The 19519-nt window shown below is 35.0% G+C and overlaps 1 protein-coding gene and 1 long non-coding RNA gene across 9 annotated transcripts in view; one reads left to right on the plus strand and one right to left on the minus strand.

Annotated features, from left to right (window-relative positions):
• Positions 1-19519, plus strand: part of LOC102161640 (uncharacterized) — a 729975-nt gene that overhangs the window by 428352 nt on the left and 282104 nt on the right. The window lies entirely within an intron of this gene.
• FGF10 (fibroblast growth factor 10) overlaps positions 1-19519 on the minus strand; it is an 82877-nt gene that overhangs the window by 13078 nt on the left and 50280 nt on the right. The window lies entirely within an intron of this gene.

The raw sequence follows: 19519 nt of genomic DNA on the forward strand, positions 1-19519 counted from the left end.
AGAGACTCTATATGTTCGTTAGCTTGTTATCACATTTACACTGTATAACTCCAAGATAATGTGACCATATCCAATAATGTGGGGTTAAGTGGCTCCAAATATGATATTCAGTTCAGAATCACTGTGGATATCTCTCCTTAATTGTATGTATTTCTCAAAGAACCATAGTAATCACAGTGGTCTTTTTAAAAAAGAACTTATTAGAACAGTGCATAGTTCATAATATGTATTCAATATGTATTTATTTATTGAATGAACAACTAAATCGGTAAGTGGTCAGTCTAATGACTGAGTAAAGAAAAACTAGGTATTTATTAAATATATATTTTTTCTTTTGAGAGTAAACATATTTATAAAATCTTCGGATGAATTAGTAATTCTACATCCAAATAAAATGAAAATAAAAGAGGAAATACCAAAATGTTGCATGCTTTGAAGGAAAAGTTGGTAAATTATAAAATGTAAATGTGTATTATTACTTTTAGGTAAATTATAACAAAGACAATGACAAATCTTGTTTACCAATTTTAAATACTTATCTCCATATTCTAGCAAGCACTTGATTATTAGATTTCAAAAGTATTTTAGAGCAGCATACTGTTTAGTCAACACAAAGAGATTCACTTCCATACAGACTAATTTTCTAGGTAACAAAGGTTTTTCAGCACTGAGTATTTATTAAAAAAAAAAAACAAAACAGGGAGTTCCCGTTGTGGCGCAGTGGTTAACGAATCCGACTAGAAACCATGAGGTTGCGGGTTCGATCTCTGCCCCTGCTCAGTGGGTTGATGATCCGGCGTTGCCGTGAGCTGTGGTGTAGGTTGCAGACTCAGCTTGGATCCCGCCTTGCTGTGGCTCTGGCATAGGCTGGCAGCTACAGCTCCGATTAGACCCCTAGCCTGGGAACCTCCATATGCCGCGGGAGCAGCCCTAGAAAAGGCAAAAAGACAAAAAACAAAAAACAAAACAAAACAAAACAAAAAACAAAAACAACAACAACAACAACAACAACAAAAACATAACCTTGCCCTGAAATCTTCAAGTTAACCCATTTCCTTGTTCATATATAGAGATAAGTAATCAAAATTTGGCTTTGGACTCAGAGCCCTCAACATGAGTATTGATGCTGTGAAAGTAGATTACTCTCATGAGCTTCCATGTTAAAGTAAGCTGCTAAATTAATGTGATCTCACTAGAACTGAGTCAGAAATATGAGCTAGGTTTAGTGATGTTCTTAGTACAGGACATCAGGCTTTGTGTAGAAACCCTAGTGTCTCTTTTTGGTAGGCTCTCAGTTATATTCTAGAAAATGGATATCTACACAAATATAATGCAAAAAATTCTGAGGTAAACATAAAACTACATAGCTTTGGATTCCCATTCTGGTTCAGCAGAAATGAACCTGACTGGTATCTATGAAGATGTGGGTTAGAGTCCTGGCCTTGCTCAGTGAGTAAAGGATCCAGTGGTGTAAGTTGCAGATGCAGCTCTGATCTCATGTTGCTGCGGCTATGGTGTAGGCCAGCAGATGCAGCTCTGATTCACCCCCTAGCCTGGGAACTTCCATATGCTACAGGTGTGGTCCTAAAAAGAAAAAAAAAAGTAGCTTTAAGTGTAGAACGAATTACATTTGTTTCATCGGAGATTTAAAATTAGATATTTTTATGTCTATAGTGAAACAATTGTAATTTTTCCTATGATGGAAAAATTATAATAATTTACAAACAACTTAATGGGAACTAACTTTGCAGCATAAACACTGTTGCAAAAAATTATACAGCAATTATTATTTCATCTGGAAGTTCATTTATACCCCTGAATTTGTTGAAAACTTGATTCCACTCATGTTTCTTGAGAGTAAAATGCTATTTTACATGTAGAAAGTCCAATAGATTCTAGGTCTATTATGATCATGTCCAGAAAAAAACACAGAGGTTTTCAATAGCTAAATAATTTTCATCATAACTAGAAATATTTCAAATAATGTCTTCACCTCTCTTGAATGTGAAACAGAGCAAAATTAAGTGAAATATTAACACACTGTATGAACTACTGAATTCTTACACAGCACCAAAGACCTTCCTGAACACTATGCTAAGAAATTTGATCAAACTTTAGTCTGGCTCCCACTCACACTAGGCTGTTTCCCTAAAAGTGACTCCAGTCCCCGTGCTTAAGAAAATGCAATGCTTCTAAACAGTTATTTATACATTGTCCCAGCCCACCTTACCAAACCATTTTCAGTAATTCTCCATTTACTCCCTTCTGTAATTTTCCATTTCCACATAGGCTCTAGTCTCTTTTTTTGTCACCCCTTTATCACTTCCTCATAATCCTCATTTGTTCCTTTTCTATTCTCCCTTAAAAACCTCAGTCCCCTTTGTCTTAGTTGAAGTTGAGCTCAGTTAACACTCTTGTCTCTCTTCCTTACTGCAGTAGTCTAAATAAAACCAAGCATTTAACAAGCATCTGGTGCTGGATTTTATTGCTTGGGTGATTGGTTTGACAGTTACATGAGATTTAAAAAAATCTCACAGGGATTATATAGTAGAAACTGCCACCAAAGTCAAGGTAGCATGTGCCAGCAAAATAGTTCACAAATGGTAATTGTCAAAGGGCAGAAAAGTGTGGATTTTTTAAAGACAGAGAGGAAATTATCTAGCTAAGAGTTAATAGAACTGTTAGTATCTCCTAGCTTAAGGGTCCAGGTGGATCCTTAAGAATCTATTCAGGATTCCACATTTGCTTGATTCAACAATTTCAAAAAAATGCCTCTAGACTCTAGCTTAACTATGTTGAAAGAATGTCAAAATGTACCTAAGTAATTGCTGTATAAGGAGAGTAACTGTAAAACAGCAACATTTGTGACATTAATTTTATTTTTTGTATTAGTACCTTATTTTCCCATCTCATTTCTGTCCATCCACCCTTTGTCCCTCTTCCCCCTTTCCCTCTCTTGCCCTTGTTCTCTCTCTTCCCACCTCCTCTCTCTGTTTCTTGCTCTCTCTTTCACATACACATATGCACATGCACGCACGCACACACACATAGCAGCTAGTAACCACACACACATTTTTTTAAAGGAAACAGCAAAGTCACAGTCCATGTGATGAAATTAATGGAGGAGGTGCTTAGGTATAAATGAGAGAGAAATAAATGAAAGCCCTAAAAAAAGCAGAAGAATTTGACTTAACATGTCAGCTCTGCTACTTAACTATGTGACCTTGGATAAGTCAAAACTCCAAGTCTTGGTTTTCTCATTTGTTAGTTCAGGCTAATTTCCTATAGCTCATAGGAGTGTGTAGAATCTCCAGTAGTGGATATTGAATAGATGTTTACTGTCTGCTTAGTCAGAATGGTGGCAAATAACCAATCTTCTGCACCAGTGGTTCTAAAACTTGAGCATGTGTCAGAACCATCTGGAAGGCTTGTTTAAACACAGATTGCTCATATTTTTGATTTAGTAGATCTGGGGTAGGGCCAGAGAATTTGAATTTCTAGCAATTTCTCAGGCAGTGCTGATTCTGTTGGTCCAAGGACCACACACTATTTTGTACACTACGATTCAGAGACAGAGCATGCCTTTGATGTAAAAAGCATTGACAGAAACATATGCAGAGAAGGAGAACCACAAGCAGAAATAGACACAAATTATGGTAGCAACTTAAGATCAAAGAAAAACTGTTAGAGAATATGGGAAGAAGCACTGGCTTTTTCTTTTGTTTGTTTTTGATAGGTGTGGGATTCAACATCTGCATAACTGAGATAATATGGATTTGGAGTTTCTGTATAAATATGGTATATTGTCTATAGTCAGCTTTTTGAAGTCTTATTTTCTTCTCCTCAATAAGTGTATGGAAATGCCGGTAGAAACATAAATGCCTTCAACTATTCCTAAAGAAGTATTTTGTAGGCATTCTCATGGGGCTAATTGTGTTGACACTCTGAAAATTAAATGACTATATGACTCCCTTAAAATTATGCTGATGGTGAAGAAATTGCTATGGATTTGTAGGGATTCATCTGATCTCCCACTCTCTACCCAGAGTAAAAGGCACATACATGCTCTAGAATAAGCTCATTGCCTTTAGAAGGAGGATACCAGAGTAGACTAATCATTAATCTAGGTCTGGTCCACCTTATACTATTACAGACTCTGGCTGCCTTTTCAGCATAGTGCAATAGAGCTATTTAGTTTCTCTATCAGCCGCAGTTCTTTCGGATACCCTTGGCATTCATTTAGAATTGCAGACAGAAACAGGACTTGCATTGGAAAAATTATACAGCAATTATTATTTCATCTGGAAGTTCATTTATACCCCTGAATTTGTTGAAAACTTGATTCCACTCATGTTTCTTGAGAGTAAAATGCTATTTTACATGTAGAAAGTCCAATAGATTCTAGGTCTATTATGATCATGTCCAGAAAAAAACACAGAGGTTTTCAATAGCTAAATAATTTTCATCATAACTAGAAATATTTCAAATAATGTCTTCACCTCTCTTGAATGTGAAACAGAGCAAAATTAAGTGAAATATTAACACACTGTATGAACTACTGAATTCTTACACAGCACCAAAGACCTTCCTGAACACTATGCTAAGAAATTTGATCAAACTTTAGTCTGGCTCCCACTCACACTAGGCTGTTTCCCTAAAAGTGACTCCAGTCCCCGTGCTTAAGAAAATGCAATGCTTCTAAACAGTTATTTATACATTGTCCCAGCCCACCTTACCAAACCATTTTCAGTAATTCTCCATTTACTCCCTTCTGTAATTTTCCATTTCCACATAGGCTCTAGTCTCTTTTTTTGTCACCCCTTTATCACTTCCTCATAATCCTCATTTGTTCCTTTTCTATTCTCCCTTAAAAACCTCAGTCCCCTTTGTCTTAGTTGAAGTTGAGCTCAGTTAACACTCTTGTCTCTCTTCCTTACTGCAGTAGTCTAAATAAAACCAAGCATTTAACAAGCATCTGGTGCTGGATTTTATTGCTTGGGTGATTGGTTTGACAGTTACATGAGATTTAAAAAAATCTCACAGGGATTATATAGTAGAAACTGCCACCAAAGTCAAGGTAGCATGTGCCAGCAAAATAGTTCACAAATGGTAATTGTCAAAGGGCAGAAAAGTGTGGATTTTTTAAAGACAGAGAGGAAATTATCTAGCTAAGAGTTAATAGAACTGTTAGTATCTCCTAGCTTAAGGGTCCAGGTGGATCCTTAAGAATCTATTCAGGATTCCACATTTGCTTGATTCAACAATTTCAAAAAAATGCCTCTAGACTCTAGCTTAACTATGTTGAAAGAATGTCAAAATGTACCTAAGTAATTGCTGTATAAGGAGAGTAACTGTAAAACAGCAACATTTGTGACATTAATTTTATTTTTTGTATTAGTACCTTATTTTCCCATCTCATTTCTGTCCATCCACCCTTTGTCCCTCTTCCCCCTTTCCCTCTCTTGCCCTTGTTCTCTCTCTTCCCACCTCCTCTCTCTGTTTCTTGCTCTCTCTTTCACATACACATATGCACATGCACGCACGCACACACACATAGCAGCTAGTAACCACACACACATTTTTTTAAAGGAAACAGCAAAGTCACAGTCCATGTGATGAAATTAATGGAGGAGGTGCTTAGGTATAAATGAGAGAGAAATAAATGAAAGCCCTAAAAAAAGCAGAAGAATTTGACTTAACATGTCAGCTCTGCTACTTAACTATGTGACCTTGGATAAGTCAAAACTCCAAGTCTTGGTTTTCTCATTTGTTAGTTCAGGCTAATTTCCTATAGCTCATAGGAGTGTGTAGAATCTCCAGTAGTGGATATTGAATAGATGTTTACTGTCTGCTTAGTCAGAATGGTGGCAAATAACCAATCTTCTGCACCAGTGGTTCTAAAACTTGAGCATGTGTCAGAACCATCTGGAAGGCTTGTTTAAACACAGATTGCTCATATTTTTGATTTAGTAGATCTGGGGTAGGGCCAGAGAATTTGAATTTCTAGCAATTTCTCAGGCAGTGCTGATTCTGTTGGTCCAAGGACCACACACTATTTTGTACACTACGATTCAGAGACAGAGCATGCCTTTGATGTAAAAAGCATTGACAGAAACATATGCAGAGAAGGAGAACCACAAGCAGAAATAGACACAAATTATGGTAGCAACTTAAGATCAAAGAAAAACTGTTAGAGAATATGGGAAGAAGCACTGGCTTTTTCTTTTGTTTGTTTTTGATAGGTGTGGGATTCAACATCTGCATAACTGAGATAATATGGATTTGGAGTTTCTGTATAAATATGGTATATTGTCTATAGTCAGCTTTTTGAAGTCTTATTTTCTTCTCCTCAATAAGTGTATGGAAATGCCGGTAGAAACATAAATGCCTTCAACTATTCCTAAAGAAGTATTTTGTAGGCATTCTCATGGGGCTAATTGTGTTGACACTCTGAAAATTAAATGACTATATGACTCCCTTAAAATTATGCTGATGGTGAAGAAATTGCTATGGATTTGTAGGGATTCATCTGATCTCCCACTCTCTACCCAGAGTAAAAGGCACATACATGCTCTAGAATAAGCTCATTGCCTTTAGAAGGAGGATACCAGAGTAGACTAATCATTAATCTAGGTCTGGTCCACCTTATACTATTACAGACTCTGGCTGCCTTTTCAGCATAGTGCAATAGAGCTATTTAGTTTCTCTATCAGCCGCAGTTCTTTCGGATACCCTTGGCATTCATTTAGAATTGCAGACAGAAACAGGACTTGCATTGGCAGAAAATTCTTAACATCCCTAAAGAAGGAAATATATCTTTTCTGATTTCTATAGTCCAAAATGACTTTTTACATTCTCACCTGGACTTCAAGTCACTTCAGGTGACTACCTTGGTCTTATTGATCAGTATGGAAGCAAATTCTAAAAGGCTTCTCAGTTTAAGTCTATATTTTAATTGACCAGTACTGAGTTTAACCATTCTCACTGACCTAACATTAAAAGTATCAGAAATGTACAACACAGTGTAGGGACAATATTCCCTAGTTGTAAATAAATTTTAAAGAGTGTTAGAGATTAGTCTCATTACTGTATTTTTATTACAAATGAAATATGTCTCTGAGGTCTTCCATATTGACCATTAGTCTATAAATACTTACAAATGGTCATCTAATATGTCTCTTCATGACACTGTGCTAGATCAATAGATTTACTAAACTTAATATATTTTATTTCTAGGTAGGTTTTTTTACCTCACTAATAGAGTCTTTTTTTTTTTTTGGTTTGTTTGATCATTTAACTTTATTGAACTGTGTCAGGACACAGATAATTATTAATATTGTGGGAGTGCTGTGTTTTCAGACATTACCTTCTGTTTTCTTAGGATGGATTCACAAGGAGACATAAATTACATGTTTCTATCCATATTCTATGGATAAGAATTTATTTGAATGTTTTTGAGAATAGTCCATAGTAAGTGCTGATAAAATTTAGCTAATGTGCAAGATGAGAAAACTATAAACCCAATTTGACATGAAATAAAGCCCTAGAAAAGCTTCTGTGCCCCTGGAGATAGGAACTCTTGCTCTACTTCCAACTACCAGTAATCCTGGAAAAAGAATACTAGAAATACATGTTTGAGTCATTTGCTGTTACCCAAGATAATTGACATTGGATCCCATTTTACAATGGAATAAATGGTAGGAAACAGCATAAAATAGAAGTGTTTAGAAAGGGAGGCTGAAGATACTCTCTGAAAAGCCTAGCACAATTCACTTGAATGGTAGGTAGTAAGACCATATGGGGCAAAAGATAATATGATAATATTTCTTCCTGAAAGATAAACTTGTTTCTGCACCAGAAAATACACTTGTATATAGTTTTATAAAGTTATTTATTAGTCTCCCCCCCTCCCAATTTCCTTTAGTAAATAAATTCTTAAAAAAATTCTAAAATGTTAGAATTCCTGGTTTCTTGCCTGGGCAACCAGGCACACCCCACATTGGCTCTACTCTTATTATTTAGTCTCATGTATTTACACACATAGGGAAAAAAAGCCTGAGTGACTCCTTATATGGCTTGTGTCTCTTCACTGAGCATTGGAGGAAAGGAAAGTCTACTATTCTGTGCAGAAAGGTTAGTCTAAATACCAGCCATGTGAAAATAAGGGATAATCAGTGCATTCTTATTGCTGCTGGAAAAATGTACACACAATGCAAAATCATTCTTGGGAGTTTCCGTTGTGGCATGGCATAAATGAATCCCACTAGTATCCATGAGAATGCAGGTTCAATCCCTGGCCTCACTCAGTGGGTTAAGGATCTGGCATCACTTTGAGCTGTGGTATAGGTTGCAGACATGGCCCATATCCCACGTTGCTGTGGCTCTGGCAGAGGCTGGCAGCTGTAGCTCTGATTCAACCCCTAACCTGGGAACTTCCATATGCCATGAGTGTGGCCCTAAAAATTGAATAAACAAACCCCCAAAACTAGAAAAGTGTTATGCACTAGAAAAAGCCAACCAACTCCCTAAATTAGATTTATTAAGATAAGGAGGATTTAGGAAGCATACCAATTGTGATATTCCCCCTCTCCCCACCCCCAAGAAGTCATCATAAATTATTTTGAGCAATAGTCTATATTCAAACAAAACTTCTGATCAGTCTAATTTAAAGCATAGATTTTAAAGCCAGAAAATCAACTGAAATGACTAAATAGGAAAACCAACTGGCATTTATTTTGGTGAGAAAAGTTCAGGTCATTTAAGGCTTTAAGGAAAGCTAGGTCTTGGATTTCCCGTTGTGGCTCAGTGGTTAATGAAACTGACTAGTATCTATGAGGATGTGGGTTTGATCCCTGGCCTCGCTCAGTAGCTTAAGGATCTGGCATTGCCATGAGCTGTGGTGTAGGTTGCAGACGTGGCTCGGATCCCGCAGGTGTGGCCCCAAAAAGACAAAAGAGAAAAGAAAAGAAAAGAAAAGAAAAGAAAAGAAAAGACTAAGTCTTAGCAAACTGTAGAGTCAGAGAATCTCTTGATGAAATCTAGAGATTGTTTGGTTCATCTCTGATTTCCTTCTTTAACATGACACCAGAGGACCTGGGGATATCGAGGGGCTTATTTAAGCACCTCTAAAAGATTGCTTAGAGCCTGAAATAGTTAGTACATGTTCTTTCTACTACAGCATGAGGCTCCTATAAACCTTTAAAAACTACTGGCAGCAAGGCAAAAGTTTTCTATCTACTTAATATTTTATAGACTACTTTATCTTACTCATTACACAGAAACAATTCATTCTAGTTGAGCTTGACCACTGCATATTATTTATAAAGGAAAAGAAAAATTTAAAGCCAACATAAAGGGTTAGAGGAATTACTTCATGATATATTTTGCTAAATTATCACCATGTCACTATATATTTATGCTAAAGATATTTCTATACAATGTCTATCACATTTAAAGTTTAATGAATTTCTTTAATGCAACTAAATATAATATAGCATCTCTTTTCTCCTCAATTTTATTAAAAGAATAAAATGGGTCAGTAGATCATTTCTTGATGTTAGGTTTCTAGTAAGAAAAAGGCTGACTTGATATATTGAAGTGTTCACAAATTAAGCATGAATGGCCTTAGTAGTTTAAAATACTTAATGTAGAACAGGTTTTAGAGTTCAAGCTCAAGGCTCACTTTGAACATATATTTTGCAAATTTCTAAAACTTTTAGCATAATATAGAATAGCATATAATTAGTTTCTTAATTCTTTCAAAGATTCTGTAGTCACTTGGATAGTGGATAATTATAATTAATACTAAGAAATATAAGCATGACTATTTGGTCTGAGTATTTTTATTTGATCGTGCAAAAAGACAATTTACCTATTTATATGTATACCAAAATGAAACACTGATTCATTTGCCATATATACGATTATGTATCTCTATAACTCATCATATTGCAATAAGGAATGCTGGCTTCTGCTGAAACGGGGAAGTTCAGTCAAGATACTTAGGGGAAGGTCATAGCCCTTTGGATTGAAGATTGTCCTTTTTTTGTCAGACATCAAGGTGGAAGTGATTTGGCCCCTAAGTACATGAAAATTCCCTCTCACTTGCCACACAGCTGGGAAAGAAAACAGATCTCTTAGATTGGAAATAGAAAAAAACAGCATCACACATTCATTTGTAATCATTAGTAAAGCACCTAGCTGTATTTTGCAGAGTGCTCTAGAGGGAATAATGTCATAGAAATTATTATAAAAGATTCCTTGGTACTTTAAAAGAATATTTTGAGATAGTATAAAAACAAAGATAAAAACAATATAAAAGTAGGCCATTCTAGCATAGACAGCCTGGGAAAAGAAACACTGGACTAGGAAGAGATGTTTCAAGAATAAAAGTGCCTTAATCTCATGTAGGAGGAGGACAATACTCCTTCTTTAGTGTGAGAGGCAACCGATGATTGAGATTAGAATCCGACATGTATCCTTTATTGTTCTTTGTAATTATACATGGGAAATAAAATATAGTGTATTTTTTTAACTCTCACAATATTTTTGTTGTTTTATTGTCTTGAGTTAACAGACTCTTTATAGAGAAATTACTAGACAATATGAATTCTACCTAGCACATGATATCTGTTTTCCCATGGTGGATAAAGACCAGGAATTATCTTAATATAGTGTCTTACTTAAAAGCCAATGCTTAAATTTATTTGAAGTAATATGGTTTTGAGCAAGTGCATGTATCCTTTAAGAGAAAACACTACCTGATCCAAGTTTGAAAGTAGAAATTGAGGGATGAGAGAACATTATATGTAGGTGCTGGTCCCAAATAATCAACAAGACCAAATAAATAATGTGTGTGTGTGTGTGTGTGTGTGTGTGTGTGTGTGTATTTTAGACAAGTGTTAATTTAATACTCATATTGGTACAATAATTAGTAAACTGTTATAACACATGCTGAACGTTCAGCATTTAAGAGTGGAAAATAGATTATAACTACTATGTACTTGAGTTATCATGAATACAAGATGTTATTTCTGGGGTCCAGATTATAGGAAAAAAGAGAAAACCAAAAGCTACAAGTTAACAGAGAAGAAACACAGAGAAAATTAAAATTATTGTACTGACTTGATTTTGTATATCTTGCACTAAAATACTTATCTAAACCATGCTAATTGCAAACCATGCCATGCTAATTGGCTTATTTTACCCAATTAAATTTTATCCAAAATTGTTAAAACTTTTAAAAAATTGGAAAAAAAGTATTCAAAGAAAAGTTATCCTAAATTTTGTTCAGTTCAGCTGCATAAAACTCTACATATTATATTCTGAAGAACTGTTTCTGTTTACATTTATTTGTCAAAGTCTGAAAGCATTTCCCCCAAAAGAAAGACTCTCAATTTTATTTAATCCATACACTCAACTGCAAGAATGTATTTGAATTGGTGTGCTCAATTCTGACTAGCTTGTAAAGTATTTACAAATAATTATTAAATTCAATTGAAATAACTGATTATAGTAATTTATGGTGATTAAAACTTTAGTGCATGAATGATATGGTAGGGAAAAAGCTAAAGAAGCTAAAAAAGACAATATAAATTTGAAAATAACTTGTCAAATTGTAATCGAATTGGCAAAAACTTTTATGTAAAGTAGTTGGTCTTTTAGCAAGCCAGGTTAATAAATTAATAGAAATTTCTATAAAGAAGAATAAGCAATGTTCAACATTTTTATACTATTCAATTTCTATTATAAATGCTTCCTCTCATACAAGTTCTGGAGAGAAAAAAAGCTGTGGTTACAATATAATTTAATTTATTACAAACATTGAAATATTTCAGTCTGGATTATTCTTGGATAAGAATCAAAGTAAACCTTGTTTATTTGTTTCCATATAAGAATATTTATAAATGATGTCCAAGTAGATGGCAAACTTTGTGTCACAATTTAATTTTAGAAGGGTATATATTTGAAGCCTCCATATTTTACCAAAACAGACTCAGAAATTCAGGACCTATGAATTGATATACATTTCTTAGTAATTCTTATTAAATGGATAGATGAATAGATACATGCATATCTGTCTTATATAAACAAACCAGTTAGAAAAACAATTTTTTTAAATTTCAAAAAATGAAAAAACAAAAATAGCCATACCCTTAAAAAGCTTGAAAAGCATAATTAATTAAACAATGGCAAAACATGTAAATAAAACTTGGGACTAGAACTCTATTAAGCAAGTTTTATTTTTGGATAGGTTATAACTACTGTGTAGCTGAACTTCTTTCTTTTTATGCATTGATACAAGAACTAGTCATAGTTACATGTCCAGGAGAAATGTTCAGTATGCTCATATGAACTCTGGTAAAGGAAAGAAAGAAGAGAGTGCATTTGGCTGGAGGGAGGAAAAGCCTCAACTTGCCCATAGTTTATTGAAAGCGTGACCCTCCTTTTTAACCACATGGGCCATGTCTGTACTGCCAGCACTCAGCCCATAGCAGGTACCCGACATATAATCATGGAACAAATTAGTGATTTATCTGAAGGAATTCATGTGCAAAGTACTAGTTTCAACTTTGGAAAACTTATTTTCCTCTGGAAAGAGGAAAGGAAAGCCATACTCCATTGGCAGATATCCTCTCTCTGAGTGTGCCATCTCCACCCAGAGAACTCAGTGGGGTAAAATTAGAAGCTATTTCATCTTCACCTTCTATGGTAGGCAGGATTATAGAGGAACACACCACCCTCTGCATGCCCCCATCCTGTCCCAGTTTGTCTTCTGACCTTAGCATGGTCTCTATCCTAGAGATTGATTTCCTCACATTATCTTATGGATGTAAATATTCAACTTAAGGTTAAGCACAGGTACCCTGAAGGATTTGTTACCAAATGTAACCCTATAAAAATCATGTTGACAAATATTTGATGCTTTCTGTGTATCAAAGCTACCTATGAAGCATAAACACAACCACTGTGATATGTCTGCTATAGGAAGAGAAAGAATTAGATGGAGTCTCAAGCCTAAATTATTCTGCTCAGTCTTCTCCTACTAAATTCTACTTGCTTCAACCACAGCAAAAGCCAAAGACCACTCTGTTCCTTTCCTTTTATAGGGAACCTATTTAAAAAGGTTTAAAAAGAAGTCCCCTAACCCCAAAGCCCAATATCTCAGTCCAAACCCTGAATGCTTTTTGCCTCAGAAACTCAGTCAAGGATGTTAAGGTAATGAGGTCTGCTGCAAATGTCCAAATATAAACAATTGCTTGCTGACTCTAAAACCCCAATGAGTGTTTTCATCTTGAGTGCTTAACAGCTTTCTGACATGGTGGGAGATCCTATCTTTATTCCTCTAGCCAACAAACAGTCTTCTCATCCTTTTTTGTCTTCTCAGTCAACACTTTAAGTCCAGAGAGTTTGACAAAGTCACTTCTTTATGTGGAGAGTTAAAAGCTACCGAGAAGAGCACAACCATTTCATGCCCTTCCTCTTTCATCATCATGAGCTCCTCTTTTTCTTGTTTCTCTAACCTGCCGGTTGACAAAAACAGCCGCTAATAATTATGTTTGCGGTACTAGGCTATGTGATCTAATTGCACAGACTTGTGCCACATGTCTTGTCCAGTTAACACAAACTTGATTTCCAAAAGGAGAGCTTCAGAGACATTTTCTTAGCTGTCTTCCCACTTGCCAACCTCAAGGGATGTGCATACTATACCGTTAAATGACTGTACTCGAAGATTGTTTTTATGATTTTTTCTTTTACCTTCATTCAACAACTCCACAAAGACTGACATCCCTGTAGAGTGAGCAGTGTACCATTGTTTGGAGTCTGATAGTTTGCTTTTGTTCAATTGCCCTTGCATGACTATGTAAGGTAATCACATCAAAAAGTCAGAGATAATTTTGCCTTTTAAATTGAAGCAAAACATTGACACACTAAATTTTTGTGTAAAGATTTTCTGGTGAATTTATTATAGGCAGAAAAATATATAATCTTATTTGCTTTGCAAACATATTTTTTCCAGACAGATTGTTTACATTTCCCGTACTCCTTACCATAACCTGAAAATCTCACGTATGTTATTAGATACTTGTTTAAAGTCTAAGAAGGAGAAAACCATATAAGGAAAATTCTTTCAAGTAGATTTCTAAGCAGAAAAACTGTAACAAATTTGAAGAACTGTTATTATTGATGAAGAGTTTGCTCTCACTGTCAGCAAATAAGTGCACCAGATTGATTTCTTTTGACTTGACCAAGTCTAGCTTTCATTGTTTGTTGAAGCAGATCTCTTCCTAATGGGCTGACATAGTTTGATCATAGGTTTTGAGCTTCACATCACTATCTTCTACTTCAGCACCACCAAGCTAAATCAGCACCCCATATGCACATGATAATTTAAATGAAAAAATATCACAAAATGAGCATGTTCCAAATATCAGAAACATTTGCTTTGGCATTTATGGCTCAGACATTGAGTAGTCCTGGCAAAATTACCATCTAGTGTCCAACGCAAAACAGCTGTTTTAGGTGGCAAAATCTTGTCAAGTTAAAGAACCCCAACCCTTACAAATGAATAATTGGCAAGATCTTGTTCCAATTCATGTTTTGTCTCTACTGAACCTGGACAAACAGCTGTAAATTTGTGCCAAATTCCTCTTCCTAAAATGGGCAGCCTGACTTCCCACAGAGATGTAGAGTTTCAGAGCATCAGGTTCCCAGGGTATCTGTCAGTATACAAAGCTGGTCTAGGATAAGCCACATTAATAGCAGTTTCCTCTTGTCATTCTTAAGCTGTCTTTTTATATTTATGACCTCATCCATGTAAGTTAAATATTTGGCATATTTTTTGCTACTTCAATATTTACCTGATACTCATTCAAAAACTGTAAGTTTTATAGTCCTTTTTAAAATAGCTTTTCAACATTTCCAAACATATTGGATTTTCAAAAGGAAGTTGGCTAAAGGAACATTATAAATAAGGTGCAAGGAGGCAGTGGTAGTTGATATTTCCCTTCCTCAACATATGGCTTATGTTACAACTGAGCAGGATCCTAGCTTTTATCTCTGGAAGCTGTGAAGTTGACTGCTTATAAGGTCTTACTGTCTAATTAATCCTTACTTAAAATTCACCTAAGTAAGTCTAACATGGGTCGGAAGTTGGTTTCTGTTAGTTGTTCCACCTTTCACCCTACCACACATCTGGGAAATATTCAGTTTAAGATCAGGTCCAAGCCTTTTGGCATTAACTACCTCAAAACATTAAGATATCACCAGCAATTTGCCTCTGCTTCAGAAAATTAAAAACATATTTGAGATATAAACTTGAGTATGCCACTAATATTACTGGCAATAATTGAGAGTTGTTCTTCTATTATAATGGAAAAAAAAGGATATTATCAGATAAAATAAGTAAAGTAAGTCCAAATGGTAATATTAACCTCTAAAAATAACTGCATATACATTTTCATATGATTGCTAAAAAAATAGTTTATTAAATGCTACTGTTTTTCTTTATAGTTGTCATACTATTGTTATGGTAGAGAAAACACATATCCTACATAACTACTATGTAATCTAGTTTATCCCTTAGGAAAATTGAAATTATCATTTAAATTATATATTATGGATTACTAGCTCAGTTGATTAGACATCATCATTTTTTTTTTGCTAAGATTATTTCCTTTTTAACTTAAAATAAGAAAGAAAACCCTACTTGGATATTTTATTTCAGACTCTGGTACAATTTTTGCAGCTGTGTTTTACATTCATATTCTTGATAATTAAAGTAAGCTTTTGTGTAACTCATTATAAACAGTTAAGACTGGTAAAATTATGACAGTTGAATAGGACATCACTTATACACTATAGCTAAAGGTAAGAGGAGAGATGGGTGGACCACGACTCTGAAAAATTTATTTAGGTGCTAGATTTAAATTTCTTTGTCAAGGTAGAAATTTAGCAAGATTAGATATTCCTTAAAATATTTCTGCTTTTATTTTTGAAGCTTGTTTTTTTGTTTGTTTGTTTCTGTACAAAAACTTTGTTGTGCCACAGTTTTCACACTGGAGCTTTGCTCAAAAACTGGAAATCTGTCTAAGAAATGCTTGCATGATATTCATCAACATTCAACATTCAAATGCTTATGCCTAACTAGTTTTATGTGATTTTAGTTTTTATTAAGTATTTGCACTGACAAGTTAGAAGAAGAGAAAAAGAAGAGGAAAGTGAAAATGTGGCTCTTTGTGTCTTTAATTGGAGATTCAGAAATTCTTCTCACGCGATTTCCATGTTTGGTTCAATGTTTTCAAAAAAAGAATTGACATTTAAAGCATTCTTTAAAAGGTCATTTTGAAGACTTATGAGCAAGTTGTACGGAGTGTGTTGTATGCACAATTAGGTTTCCTTCTTTTATAAAGGCTTTCCAGCTTCTTAAATGAATGAGGATCTACCAGCTCAGTTTTCATCACTTTCTGTATCTTCGGGTCTGACATAATGTTGTTGATCCCATTTTGCATGCAAAAAACATATGGGATTGAGAATTAAAAGCAGTTACCAGCCAAGCTATTATAACATGCATAACCAAAGGACCACCAAGAGCAGAAATCATGCTAGCATCATGCTAAAAGGAATGTGAAACTGTGCCATGAATATTATGGTTACTCAATACTTCGTGATTGGTTGATATTTACATGTGGACACTTATGGGACTGGAACTGGAGACATCTATGCTGTGTTCTGATGGTAGTACAGCTAAATATAAATAACTGAAGGAAAAAAAAAAAAAAACAGACAAATGCCTCCATTTCTATCTCCTCCCTCTAAGGAAATGACAACAATTAAACCCATCATTTGTACAAAGCACAGTATGAACTCCATTTTACCATGGAATACTACAGAGATATGTTTAGTGTCTTGTTAAAATCTCTTTTTATTCTTGGTAGGGAGTCTGTGTTGATAGTAGTTCCAGCTTTGGCTTGGCAAATTGTGAGCTGTATGAAATCTGGAAGAGGCAGTTAACCTCTTGGAGTCTCCTTCCTCATCTGTAAAATAAGGAGGTTGCCCCAGAGGTGATTATCAAAGCCTTTTCCAGCTTTACAATTCTATAATCTATGAACAAGAGCCAACGTTACAATTTAGGATTTGGCACCTGATTTTATACTATACTAGTGCCATGGAACTGCTTATTTCATTAATCTCACATGTTGAATTTCTCTATGTAACCTGGTTTGACTTTGTTGTTTTTCCTTTAAAGGAACTAAGCATACTCTCCCTTTGCCAACTGTCAATAGTTGTTCAAAGAACTTTTAATCATACTTGGGAAATGCATGCAATGCCTTGGTGGTGCACATGTCCTACTGCCCTCTGGTGGGTGAAACCATATCTTTCCTAGATGACCCACGAGACTGGCTAAGACAGAGCTGCTGGAGCTTTATTCAGATCGCCTGAGGTGAGGAGGTGAGGTGGGGTCCCAGCATCTGTCTTACAAACTCCCAAGTGATTTCAGTGCTGCCTGTCCTAGGGCTACACTTTAAGTAACAAGAGTTTAAGCAGTAGTGTTCTTCGGTACACACTTGGTTGAAGTAAGGCAGCCAACATATTCAGCATGTGCTAAGAAGTATATTTCTGGTTAGTACAAGCGGACAAAGGAGGAGGAAAGAGATAGGCTAGATAATAAGAAGATAAGAGAAGAAAAGGAGGAGGAAATCCATCCACTAGGTTGAAAGGGCTCATGTGGCAAAGCCACATTGCTCTTGATCACTGGCCCTTCTCAAGAAAGTTTCTAAGTCTAGGCTTAATAGGACGGTATATTCATTTGGGCTTACCTAGTCTCCTTCTAATATTTTATTATAGTTTAGTTAATTAACAGATAGGCCTACAAAAAATTGGAACTAGTTAAACCTAAGTTGGGACTATACAATTTTACAATTATGGAACAACACACATTAAAAGCAGTCTAGACAGAAAATATCCACCATATTTATGCAATTTATTATAGAAGTAAGCTGTATTAATGGAACAATGGGTACATTTGGCCAGAGGCACTAAACTCTTGCACAGTGGGATTTCTTTCCAGAAAGCAGCAATAAAATGTGTCTATCTATGGTCAGAGCACTGTGCCTGGTACTAAGGGTATAGACCCGAAAAAGGAAGACAACGGTGTTTTGTCATGAATTCATTTCACGGGAGGGAAGAGATAAAATGAGTATATAACTATGATAAAGTTAACAAAACTTATAGGGGATTAATAATAGCTCCATTTTATAGGGTATCACTATGTACTTGACCCTGTGCTTAGAATACTGTGGTCCTTAACATTTCTAGGTCTGTTGTATACATAAGGAAGCTAAAATTGAGCACAACATTAAGGTCCAAACTATTATATGACATCAAACCTGAGGAAAACATTTTATTCTCAGGTAAAACTTATACAGCTGTAATAATTTAAGCAATGTGAGAGCTGTACAAAGAGATTGATGGATGGCATAAATGGCTCAGACACTAATTATCCTATCTATAAAAATTTCCTCCAAGTAGAGGAAGAGTGGACTTCCATTTAGAAACATGACATGACTTTTTAGCACTCTTTAATTTGCTCAAGAAGATGTCAATTCTGTCCTAACTCTTAAAATTATTAATCCCTGTTCTGCCCTCAACTGGCTGCATTTATTAGTGGCCCCCTTCAGGTTGAATATTCTTGAATTTATGCCTACTCAGTATCTTTCCTAAGCTTGTATAAGAGTGTCAATAATTATGAGGGATATGGAATGCATTCTTATAAATCTGATTTTTAAAACTATACTTGAATTAAACTCATCAGAAAGCTAAAGCCATAGGCTTGAAAATAGTATGTTAATACAACGTATTTCTCTTTTTAGTCTTCTTCTGTTTGTTATAAAGATACAGTAAAGGATATAGTATACCATATTACACAGTGTTCTTCTTTATGGTTTCATTGGATAGTTCATTTGTGATTTTTTTAAAAAGTGTGATTTTTAAGAGCATTAGTGTTTTTATACCTGTGACTCCTGAATCCCACAACACATTAAACTTGCTTCGTCTTACTAACTTTTTGAAAACCTAAGAGGCACTATTTATGGTCTATTCTTTGCATAGGTATAACATTCGAAGGCAGCAAATTTATGTCAACTCATCCTTGACTCCATCTACAATTTCCATTATTATTTTTTCTTTGCTTCATTTTACTTATTTTGTCTTTGTTTTATCCTTTATTTTTATATATTAAATGATTTGGAATTAGGCACAGTGTAAATAAATAATAACAATATGTCAAATATAGGTTATGATTAAGATAGCAAAAAATTAGAGTCATTATAGGGTATTAGATAATTACCTATTTGGGCAAAAAGTAGAGTGATTGGATCCTTTCCTCAAATCAGCACAAGTTAATGGAAACATTATCTATGGGAAATAATGCTATAACATAATCAGTAGTAAAAATGTAAGGAAGTAGTCTAATCTTAGTGTATGAAAAACATAAAACACATAGAAAAACTCTCAAAGT

Source organism: Sus scrofa, chromosome 16 (genome assembly GCF_054392235.1).
Source record: "Sus scrofa isolate SSC_HxYL_T2T_F1_AM1 chromosome 16, Sscrofa_HxYL_maternal_Yorkshire_Landrace_v2.0, whole genome shotgun sequence".
NCBI lineage: Eukaryota > Metazoa > Chordata > Mammalia > Artiodactyla > Suidae > Sus > Sus scrofa.